Consider the following 12180-nt stretch of genomic DNA (forward strand, 5'->3'; position numbering starts at 1 on the left):
AACCTCATTCCTTTTGATGGGTGAAGAATATCCCACCGCTTGCATATGCCACATTTTGTTTATCCATTCATCAGTTGATGGACATTTGGGTGTTTCCACCTTCTGGCTATCGTGAATAGAGCTGCTGTGATCGTTTGCATGTACGTACAAGTTGTTGTATGAACACCTGTTTCCAAATTCAGTTCTCCTGAGTATGTATAACTGAATTGACTTTTGCTGTCCTACTAATGGAAAAACTGTCCAGCCACCTGCAGGTTTCTCCCCATTGATTCTGGGAACTCCTGGAGGTATACAATGCCTGCTCTAGTAAAATTTCCTGTCTGCCTTGATTTTGTTCATATAGGAGACATGTGGGCCAGGAGCACCTGGATGGCTCAGTTGGTTAAGCATCCAACTTTTGCTCAGGTCATGATCTCACAGTCGGTGAGTTCAAGTCTGGCATCTGAGCTGAGCCTGGAGCTTGCTTTGGATTCTGTGTCTCCCTCTCTCTCTGCCCCTCCCCTGCTCACATTCTGACTCACTCTCAGGAAATGAATAAAACACTAAAAAAAAAAAAAAAATTTTTTTTAAAAAGGAGACACATGGGACAATATTTCTGCTGTCTCCAACGCCCCTTCCCAGAGAATCTGTCCCCTGTACTATCACCCAGCCCCAGCTTCCAAATAACACACTCCCCATCCCACCCTAACCTCTTGACTAGAACCCCCTGCTGCCTGACCCACGGTGCCATGTGACCCCATAAAACCCAGCTTTGCTGGGCAGAAATGGAGGTGTTTTCCTTTGGAGAATTTTACCTGAAGGACAGAGCAGTGGTCAGGTCAGGGCTGGGACAGCCATTTAGAGCTCAATGAATGGACAGAAGAAAGCTGATCCTCTAAGAGTGGCTGGGGAACTTCACGCTTGGCAGAGAGAAGCAGCCAAGGAGTATAGACAAGGACCATGGGAGACCAGGAGCAGTCCCAGTCCTTACTTGCTAATTCCAGGTGATCTGCTGATTTCTTCCCCTAGGATGTTCATAAAATCCCTCATTTGAATCTTGAAACAAATCCTTTTAAAACTGCTTTCAAATTTTAGTTTACACCAGAACGCCCCTGGGATGATGCTGATGCTGATGGTTCTGGGACCACACATTGAGAACCATTACTTTCAGCTTGCTTGAATGCCTGTTCCTTGAAGCCAAAAGCACTCTGATGTCTGCTGCTGAATCTGTAGGGGCTTGGAAAAGCTGAAGTCCTGGCTGCCTGCAGTGCTCACCAATAGAGCCCATCCAGCTGGATTTAACCTCTCTTGCCTTAGCTGTGCTAAGGATACACGAGGATAGAGGATGTGCAGAGTTGCGAAACACAGGGCAGTCAGTGCCCCCACCCTCCTGCTCTGCCTCATGCTTTTGGCAGGTGTTCCAAGCAGTGCAGTCTGAGCTCCCAGCATCTCACCAAGATTTAAGATCATGCTCCTTTAGTTTCTGCCTATAGCTCTCGCGCTGCAGGCTCAGGCATACTTCCCTGGAGCTGAGCCAAGTGACCATCTTTTCTCCTGGTCAGATATTTCCAGAGACTTCCCCCCAGAAAAGTTCATATGGATCAGCTGTGTCCCTTCCCTGACCCTCATGCATATTAGATATGTTTAAATCTTAGTGATGGTCACAGATTGGTCCATACATACCAGATAGGTTTAATCCTAGTGATGCCCACTATCCTATATAAGGTATAATAGATCTATCTCTTGTGCCAACCAACATTTTAGATCACTGGTAGGCACACTCTGTAAAGTACCAGATAGTAACTATTCGGGGCTTTGCACATGAAAGATATGTGTCACAACCACTCAACTTTGCCACCATAGCACAAAAGCTGGCTTATACAATGTAGAAAGGAATGGGTGTGCCTGTGTTCCAATAAAACTTTATTTTGTTTGCAAAAAAACAGGCGGCAAGCAGGATTCGGCCCAACTTCTGTTTTAGATAGTACTTTTTTTTCTATTATTAAATGAAGTTAATGAGTCTTCAAACAGATGGAAAGTGTATTTACTGTTAGCAGTTATATATTGTTATGGGGACTCTTAAAAACTATAGGTTTTCTCAAGAGCTGGCAGTAAGCCCAGCCAATCTTAAATAAACCCAGCCTAAACATTTTCAAAAAATGTAAAATTATACCAATATATAGCTAAAACTGAACCACCTTCCTATCTTTAAAGGATAAATATTTGACACTGTTGTTTAAGCAGAAATAATTTTCAAAACAAAAATATGCACGTCTTAAAGGTTTATATTAAAAATGGAATGTCGAGACAACAGAAACAAGAAGTTAGATCTATATTATATAGATTATATCCACCAATGTATTACTTTATTCTCTCTTATTTTTAGTTCTTTATATATAAAAAGTAAAAATAGCAAATCAACACATAACCCAGACAACAATGAATCATATAAACAGACTTTGTACATAGCCATTTTAACATAAAGACCAACTTGGTTCCAAAAAGCAGGTTTCCCACTCCTTAAAAAAGATCTCAGTTGCTGTTGTTTTAATGGTCAGAATCATTTCCAACTTCATCTTCTCTCTCAATTTTTTTTTTTTCTGATAGCAGTTTTGACAAGTGCCTTTGTAAGACTTGACAGCCAAAGATCAAGTCAGTTTTTATTTTCCTTCTAAGAGTTGTTGCAAAGTGTGTGACTGTAGAGCTCAGGGCTTAGAATGGTTGTGTCTTCTCTGATTTTTGTGTTGCCTGCCATTAGTTTTGCCTCTTATTGCATTCTGCATTACTCACTCATCAAACAGTGGGCAGTCTTCTGTCACAGAATGTAGGTGTCCTGGCTTGGGATTCTCTGCCCAGAAACTGTCTCTTTTAAGGAAGTAATTGGTCCTATCACCAAGGGACAGAAAGGTGTGAAAAGATGTTTGATGGGAGCTGCTTCTGTTTAGAGTTCTATTTAACAGCTTTCTTTGTTTTCTTAACTAATATCTTATTCATAGAATTCCTCATTAGAATTTCACGTAAAATAATTGCACTGAGAAAAAGTTAACTAACTTTAAATTACGATGGTTTATTAACTCATTCATGTGAGGGGATCAATCCTCAATTCATTTCATTCATTCTACAACTGCCTTAACCATTTCAAACTTAGTCATTCCAACATTCCCAGTTATCTAACTTAGGTCAATTTTAAATTCTCCAAGTATAGAAAATAGTTAAATTACATTGGTTTCTGAAGACAAAATGAGCAATGAAGAAAACAAACAAACAAACCTTTTTCCTGAACCAGGATAAGGCTGTTTCTATTATAAACTTGTCACTAGGGTGTCTCAATCTGATTTCACATAAATCCAAAGAAAAATTTAGTTTCAGTCTATTTCCTACTTAGTCTCAGGTTGATTTAACCAAGTCACAGATGATTTGCACTAATTTTAACCCCAAACTTGATAAATATTTAATTAATAACCAAGATCACCGGTTCTACATATTTTTAGATCATAAAGTGGCTAATCTATTTTACAAATAACTATTATATATTGTCATGGACCTTTAAATAAAATTAGCTTTTGCAGAAAGTTTATTAAAATCCACTAAATCAGGGCACCTGGGTGGCTCAGTCAGTTGAACAACAGACTCTTGATCTCGGCTCAGGTCATGATCTCACACAGTTCATGGGTTCAAGCCCCGAGATGGGGCTCTGCAGTAATGTTGTGGAGCCTGCTTGGGATTCTGTTTCTCCCATTCTCTGCCCCTCCCGCACTTAGTGTGTGTGTCTCTCTCTCTTTCTCAAAATAAATAAATAAACTTTAAAAATTTTTAATGTTTATTTATTTTTGAGAGAGAGAGGGAGAGTGTGAGCAAGGGAGGGGCAGAGAGAAAGGGAAACAGGATATAAAACGGGCTCTGCGCTGAGAGCAGAGAGCCCGATGTGGGGCTTGAACTCATGGACCATGAGATCATGACCTGAGCCAAAGTCAGGTGCTTAACCCCGACCGAGCCACCCAGGTGTCCCTAAATAAATAAACTTAAAAAAAAATTTGGGGGGGTGCACCCGAGTGGCTCAGTTGGTTAAGCATCTGACTTCAGCTCAGGTCATGATCTCATGGTTTGTGAGTTCAAGCCCCACGTTGGGCTCTGTGTTGACAGCTCAGAGCCTGGAGCCTGCTTCAGATTCTGTGTTTCCCTCTCTCTCTCTCTGCCCCTACCCTCAAAAATAAATAAACATGAAAAAAATTTTTAAAAAATTTTTAATACGCTAAATCAAGAAATACCCAAATTCATTTTGCGTATACCATAATATTATATTATATGTGCTGCTGATTTAAAATATGTGGTTTGTGTTTCAGATAAGATTGTTCTTGTGGGGGCTCCTGGGTGGCTCAGTCAGCTAAGCATCTGGCTCTTGATTTCAGCTCAGGATCGTGATCTCATGGTTTTATGAGTTTGAACCCATGCTGACAGTGCAGAACCTATTTGGGATTCTGTGTCTCCTTCTCTCTCTCTGCCCCTCCCACACTTGTGCTGTCTCTCTCTCAAAATAAATAAATAAACTTTAAAAATATCTTTAATAAAAAACCTCTATTTAAAAAATCAAATACATGATACATATTAAATAAGTGAGCAATAAAGATTTTGATTTGCCCTGTGTGTGTGTGTGTGTGTGTGTGTGTGTGTGTGTGTGTGTTGATGGTGGTTTATGTTGTTCAGATATGTGTAGGTATTACAGGCACAGAAATTAAAGTAACTTCCCCATTCTCAGCATGTGATTTGCCCTCTTCCTGTCTAAGCATTACAAGAATGTAAGCCATGATCACACAGAGTCAGAGCATTTTCCTCTTCTGTGATTTTAGTCTGATGGGCACCCAAGGAAACTAATGCTATCTATGGATGGTCTTTGCTGCCTGCACCAACATGTTTATTATCAGCGTTGGCCTGGCAGGAACTGGTCTCTGACCCTAACTAGCTGTGTGGGAACTAGGGAGTAGTCATTTCATCTCTCTGTAAAATAGAGTTAGACTATCCCTAAAGTCCTTTCTATTTTTCTAATTCTTTGATTGAATGGTTCTGTTCCATATCTATCTGGTTTCCGGGGTATTAACTAGTTAACATGGCCAGCCAAGACCCAATCCAGACACAATGGGGCTCCTCCACATCTGTCACAGTGACAATACCTTGTTCTATCTTATCACACGGGATGAGGATAATGGGAAGTTATTTAGTGGTGGTGGTGGTGGTGGGAATGGTGGGAGTGGTGTTTGAATACAAAAACCATAGCATCTGATGCATATTTTCTAAAGAGTAGGATATTCTGAAATGCTTACAATATTTGTGCATCCCTTAATAAAACAAGTAATCTAAACATTGTTGATGTCTAAAGCCACCATGTTTGGAAAAGGCAGGAAGTGTCAGAAACTATTTAAAGTGTTGGGGTGCCTGGGGGACTCAATCGGTTAGCATCTGACTTTGGCTCAGGTCATGATCCCATGGTTCGTGAGTTCGAGCCCCGTGTCAGGCTCTGTGCTGACAGCTCAGAGCCTGGAGCCTGCTTCGGATTCTATATCTCCCTCTCTCTCTGCCCCTCCCCCACTCATGCTCTGTCTCTCAGTCTCAAAAACAGGTAAACATTAAAAAAAATTTTGTAGTGCTTATAAATTATATCCCAGAGACAGAAGTTTACCGGATGAGAAGGGCCACAATAACAGTTGCTTAGATGGGGCAGGTGTTCTACCCAAGCTCTCTCAGAGCCCCCATTGCATCCTTGCCCCACTGTCACACCTAGACCTATGTTGTAGCTGCTTAATTGCTAGTCCCCCTGACCACACACTGCAAATTCCTTGAGGGCAGGGAGTTTGTTCACTGGTGTACCCCTAGTGCCTGACATACAGCAAGGACTCCATGAATAATTGTTGGATAACTATTGCATAAATAGCCAGCTATCTCCACTTACTGATCTTCCAGAAGCAACAGAAGCAAACAAGAGTAGTACCGCGTGGCAGCAATAAGAGGCATTGTTACCAAGAGCCTAGTGTTTGTGGTTGCCCGGAGGACATAGATTCCCATCAACGTGTGACTCACGGAATCCCCACAAACGTCCATTCAATAATGTCCTTTTGGAATGTCCTACTATACCTGCCTACTATTAGTAGCACCAAAGGATGTACGGCCTTTCCGTGGGACCATTTTGACAATTTACCCAACTCTTACTCATTCCTCAGAAAATTTGCCAACTGCGTGTTCACCACAAGCTGCTAAACACAAAGAATGAATACCCTTCAAGAGAAGAAAATGAGTTGGTGTCGGCTATATTTTAATAGGACATTCCTCTGGCTGCATGTTATAGGAACTAGGTGGGGTATCTGCTGTGCAATTGCTCAGCATACTGCTTGGTAATGGATTAACAGGACCTTTTCCCCCTTCCATATGAGAATCTGACCTTTCGTTAACTTTCTAGCTCTGTTCCCCTGGCAGCCTAATAAAGAATAGTGCATCACGTATGTTGCTGGAATCATTACATATGGTAGAGCTGACCCCTAATTGGTAAACTGCATCCAGACTGGGAGAACTATAAATGCCTGAGAGGAAGCCACAGCTCTGGGCTTCCCTGAGCACAGTGACTCTTGGAACAGACATATCTCTTGAGGGGACCCTGGAAAATATGTCTATGGAGTGGTTATAACCGACACTTGCTCCCACGAGACAAGAGGCTTTGAGCCAGGATAGGTTCCATACATGCCTGATGTGGGTCCGTCTCCTTGCACTGAAGCTACGACACACAGAGAGTTGTAGGGACTCCCGTAGAAGAGCAACATCTAGTTCTGCCCTGCTGCTGAGCTGTGCTCCTCATCCCACATCCTTCTAAGTGACTCCGATGATACCAAGTGTAGCAGTTTCAGAGTATGAATGTTTCTAAATGCTCAGTTGAGCCTAAGTAGACCCCCGGAGGGCATTGTATACTACTTGCTTCGTGTTTTGTTTTTTTTTTTAATTTTTTTTAACGTTTATTTATTTTTGGGACAGAGAGAGACAGAGCATGAACGGGGGAGGGGCAGAGAGAGAGGGAGACACAGAATCGGAAACAGGCTCCAGGCTCTGAGCCATCAGCCCAGAGCCTGACGCGGGGCTCGAACTCACGGACCGCGAGATCGTGACCTGGCTGAAGCCGGACGCTTAACCGACTGCGCGACCCAGGCGCCCCGTTGCTTCGTGTTTTGTTTTGTTTCGTTTCGTTTTGTTTCGTAGTGGATGCTGCACAGGGACTATGAGAGATGTGACACTGTGTGGCATGGTTTTCTGCTTCCAAAAGACTCGTGATCGTACCCTTCACTGTCTGCAGGATGGACAATCCATCTCCATTACGTCACCAAGACATATATCTCAACTTGATGCCTTCCCTTAAAATCCCCAAGCTTGTTCCTACTGAACCTTCTCTACCCAAGCACACAGTCCCCACGCTAACCCCCCAATTTTTAACATGCTACTGACAAAGGTCCAAAAATCAAATGACGGATATAAAATTGTTCCCTCAAACCAGAGTTGTGAATGAAGAATTGGGGGTAGTAAAATAATCTACCTGGAGGTCAGAGCAGGTGCTAGAAGTCCTCCAGTTATGAAGGTTCCATATCCTCTGATCACAATAGTGTGAGTTACTGTCACCTTTTAAAACTAGGGCGTGTTAGGAACCAACCAAATTCCTCCTGCCAAGAAACAAAAACAAAACAAAACAAAAAAACCTTTTCATTTCTCCCTCTAGAAGCATCATCTGAAGAAAAGAATTCAATTTTTCCACACTACAATGAAACGTTTGAGGAGCACAGTCATATGTAGCAGAAATACTGAACAAAAATCCATGAAAACATTGTCCATCATAAGCAACTGAATCAAGTGCCCCTTTTTGGACTTGGAAGACAGCACAGCCACATGAAAGCACAAAGCAAGCTACAAGAGACGAACAACGACAGGAAGTACAGTGGTGCTGCTCAAAACAGAGCGCAATAGGAACTTCTCACACACCCCAACCCTTTGTCCCTCCCACCCCATGACACTAGACTTCACAGAGGTCATTCTATTATCAATGCACAAGAAACACATAAAAAAACTTATAAGTCCAATGAACTCAGTTGACCAAAGGCCACTCCAGTCTTCCCACTGCCCTCAGAATCAGCACATGCAGCCATACACATGGCTTTTTTCCCCAAGCAGTTTATCACAACATCAATTAATGACAACAACAAAAACCCATCGTGTATTCTGAACCCCCAGAATACTCAATTTCACAATATTTTGCAAACCACCAGGTCAGTAGTTTTCTCAAGGAATATTCCAACTGTAGTGACCACCAAAATATTTACATCAAAATGGCATCTATCTACCAAATGACCAGAAGTCCCATTGCTCTATGTCATTTCTTAGTCTATTACAGATACAAGCCTCATTTACATTCCTTTCCAACCCTTGCTATGAAGGTCTGTCCCTTTCCCCCAAAAGAAACAACTTCCCATGAATGCCATTTTTAAATTCCATTACCAATAAGAATTCTGTTACTGTCCATGCAATGTATCTAACGTAAGACAAATAATCTCTTTGTGAACTTGGATTGAATGTGCCAGAAAGACACTTGTTGGGATGAGAACTGGGTGTTGTATGGAAACCAATTTGACAATAAATTATATTAAAAAAAATAAGGAGGAGGAGGAAGAGGAGGGGGAGGAGGAGGGGGAGGAGGGGAAGAAGAGGGTGCCAGAAAGACGCCAGATATAAAATAAATCATTAATGGTCTGTGTTGGACCCAACTATTAATTTACTTATAGAGATGTCACCAGCCCCATTAATTACACCCCAAAGACACTGTGCAATTATAAATATTGACCACTAACTGTGAACATAAATTTAAAACAGAGGATGTTTATGATTCGATAATCCAAATAAAGGGATTATCTCCATTAAAAGTGATAGAACTCAGTGGTCCAGTTAGTACTAAAGTCAGCATACAAACTCGAAACAGCCAATTGGAAATGCAACAATCTGAGACATTACAGAAAGAATAATTTAAATATTAAGCTTCATGTTCCATTTTCCTCCCAGTAATTTTGCTACTGTAAAATGTAATAAGGGGCACCTGGGTGGCTCAGTAGGTTAAGCGTTCCACTCTGGATTTCAGCTCAGGTCATGATCTCACAGTTTGTCTGTGCTGACAGTACAGAGCCTGCTTGGAATTCTCTCTATCTCTCTCTGCCCCTTCCCCGCTCATGTGCATGCGTGCACTCTATCTCAAAATAAATAAATAAACTTTAAAAAAAAATAATAAAATAGGGGCACCTGGGTGGCTCAGTTGGTTAAGCGTCTGACTTCAGCTCAGGTCATGATTTCACAGTCTGTGAGTTCAAGCCCCACATCAGACTCTGTGATGACAGTTCAGAGCCTGGAGCCTGCTTCAGATTCTATGTCTCCCTCTCTCTCTGCCCTTCCTCTGCTCATGCTCAGTCTCTCTCTCTCGCGCAAAAAATAAATAAACATTAAAAAAATAATAATAAAATAAAATGTGCTAAAATGATGAGAACCTAGTAATGGTTCTGGGAGTATGAATCAGATCAGAGTTTCTTCCTTTCTTTCTTCCTTTTCTTCCTTCCTTCCTTCCTTCATTTCTGTTTTAATGTTTACTTTTGAGAGACAGAGCTCTGTCAGCACAGAGCCTGACACGGGACTTGAACGCATGAACCATGAGATCATGACCTGAGCCAAAGTTGGACGCTTAACCAACTGAGCCTCCCAGGTACTCCTAGAACTTCTAAGTTTCTACATCACAAACCTAATCAGAGCTTAGGCAAGTTATGAACAATTTAGCCTCAGCTCCTGATTTTACTAATTCCACTCTTTTCCAAGACTTGTGGGAGCATGAGGGCCTACTAAATATTATGAAGGTAAAAGGTAACCTAAAACATAACACAAAATTAAGTTCACTCATTAAAGGTCATTTTAAAAATCCAACTTCTCTGATGGTAAGTTTCCTCAGCCTTGGTACTCCTGACATTTTGGAGTAGAAAATCCTTTGTTATAAGGGGCCATCCTATGCGTTGTAGGATGTTGAACACCAACCTCATCCGGCTGCCGGCAGTACCCTGCCCTGAGTTGTAACAGTTGAGGATGCCTCCAGACATTGCCAAATGTCCTCTGGGGGACAAAATCACCCGCAGTTGAAAGTCACTGTCCTAAAGTGAAATTGCTAGTGTAAATGTGTTTACTTTGGACCCAGCCATATGATTAAGTCATGGAGTCACTGAAGAGGTTGCTCTACCAAAGAAAGTGGGCACAGAAGTTGAACTGGGAGGTAGAAAAGTCACATTAAAACACCAGAGATAATTTAGGTGTGCCTGGCTGGCTCAGTTGGTGAGACGTGCAACTCTCGATCTCAGAGTTGTGAGTTTGAGCCCCATGTTGGGTATGGAGATTACTTATAAATAAAATCTTTAAAAAAAAAAACAACCCCATCAGAAATAACTTCAACAGAGCAAAAATATCAAACCTAACTCCTTGCAAAGTACACCTTCTACACAATCGGTTAGGTTTCCCATTTGCGAAGATCCCTCCTTTTAAACAACAGCTAATATTTCCATTTCAGGTAAGAAAAGTGTTTCTGGTCCTTGATAATTTCTAGTCTTCAACTCTTGATCTAGAACAATAATTTTCAAACTATCTGTGGTAAAAGACCAGTTTTGAGGTTTCCAACCTACTACAGGCCAACACATGGTCCTGCTGTGTAGTTTGGTATCGAAGAATTCACAGACCAGCTGTCTGGGGGCCACAGTTCGAGTAATACCATTCTGGAGTTCTAACCTCTATTGAGAAGATGATTTAAGCACATTTTTTTTTTTTAAATTTTTTTTTCAACGTTTATTTATTTTTGGGACAGAGAGAGACAGGGCATGAACGGGGGAGGGGCAGAGAGAGAGGGAGATACAGAATCGGAAACAGGCTCCAGGCTCTGAGCCATCAGCCCAGAGCCCGACGCGGGGCTCGAACTCACGGACCGCGAGATCGTGACCTGGCTGAAGTCGGACGCTTAACCGACTGCGCCACCCAGGCGCCCCAATTTAAGCACATTTTGAACTCTTCAATGACTAACATTCACAAGCCAATTTATAATGGTTTTTTTTTATTATTATTATTATTTTTGCTCAAGAGGCAGAAAGGTGATTTCACTACCTTTGGAAACACAAGTAGACTAAAATTAAAGGAAGAAAAAGGGATTTCTTTTAAAAATCCATTTTGGAGGGTGTCTGGCTGGCTCTCAGGGTCATGAGTTCAAGCCCCATGTGGGGTGTGGAGTCTAATTAAAATAAATACATAAATAATTTTTTAAAATCTATCTTTAGGTCTTTATCTTTTTGTCTTATGTCTTTAATATAAGACAAAATTATGAAAGTGCCTTGACTATCCCTTAATCCCTAATATTTCCTGCTCTTCAGCCTTTTAAAGAAGTATAGCCTCTTCTGTTAGAATAACTGTGTTGGCTGCAAAGATTTTAAAAACCTGTTCTTCTACCAATCTTCTCTTTCCCTCCAGAGGATCTTTTAAAAGGTAAAAGATGTGTCTGACTCTTGATCTCAGCGCAGGTAATGACCCCATGGTTTGTGAGATCGAGCCCTGCATCAGGCTCTGGGCTAATATCCCGGAGCCTGCTTGGGATCCTTTCTCCCCTCTTTCTCTGCCCCTTCCCTCTACTCACTCTCACTCTCTCTCTCAAAATAAATAAATAAACTTTAAAAGGCAAACGATTTAGAAATATAACTTGTTTATACAGGCTCACACTTTCCCTCCAATCAAAGTTCTATTCATAATCGAAGTAGAAGGCCGTCAGCAGGGGCTACATTTCCACATTACACAGCAGCGGCTCTTGAAAATGGCAGGAAAACACAGGGAAGGGGTTTGAGTTTCATCCAAATGACTTGTTTTATGATCACAAAACAGGTCATCTGTGTGTGCAGACCGGTCAGATCCCAAACTAAACAGGGAAACCACCGAGACTTGGGCTCACAGTCTCCTTTCTCAGGACTAACTTAAAGTTGAACTTAGCTGGGCAAGTCAGAGTGCCCAGGAGTCTCTCAGCTCATTGCCATGCTTGCGTGCACATAAATACTCCCAGCCATTAAAACTGAACTCTTAGAAGTATCTTTACACTCATGGAGCCAAACAGCCCTGCCTGCCTTA

The sequence above is a fragment of the Lynx rufus genome, unplaced genomic scaffold (assembly GCF_022079265.1).
Source record: "Lynx rufus isolate CCGP_SWC_20201006 ecotype Redwood Valley unplaced genomic scaffold, mLynRuf1.p SCAF_2, whole genome shotgun sequence".
NCBI lineage: Eukaryota > Metazoa > Chordata > Mammalia > Carnivora > Felidae > Lynx > Lynx rufus.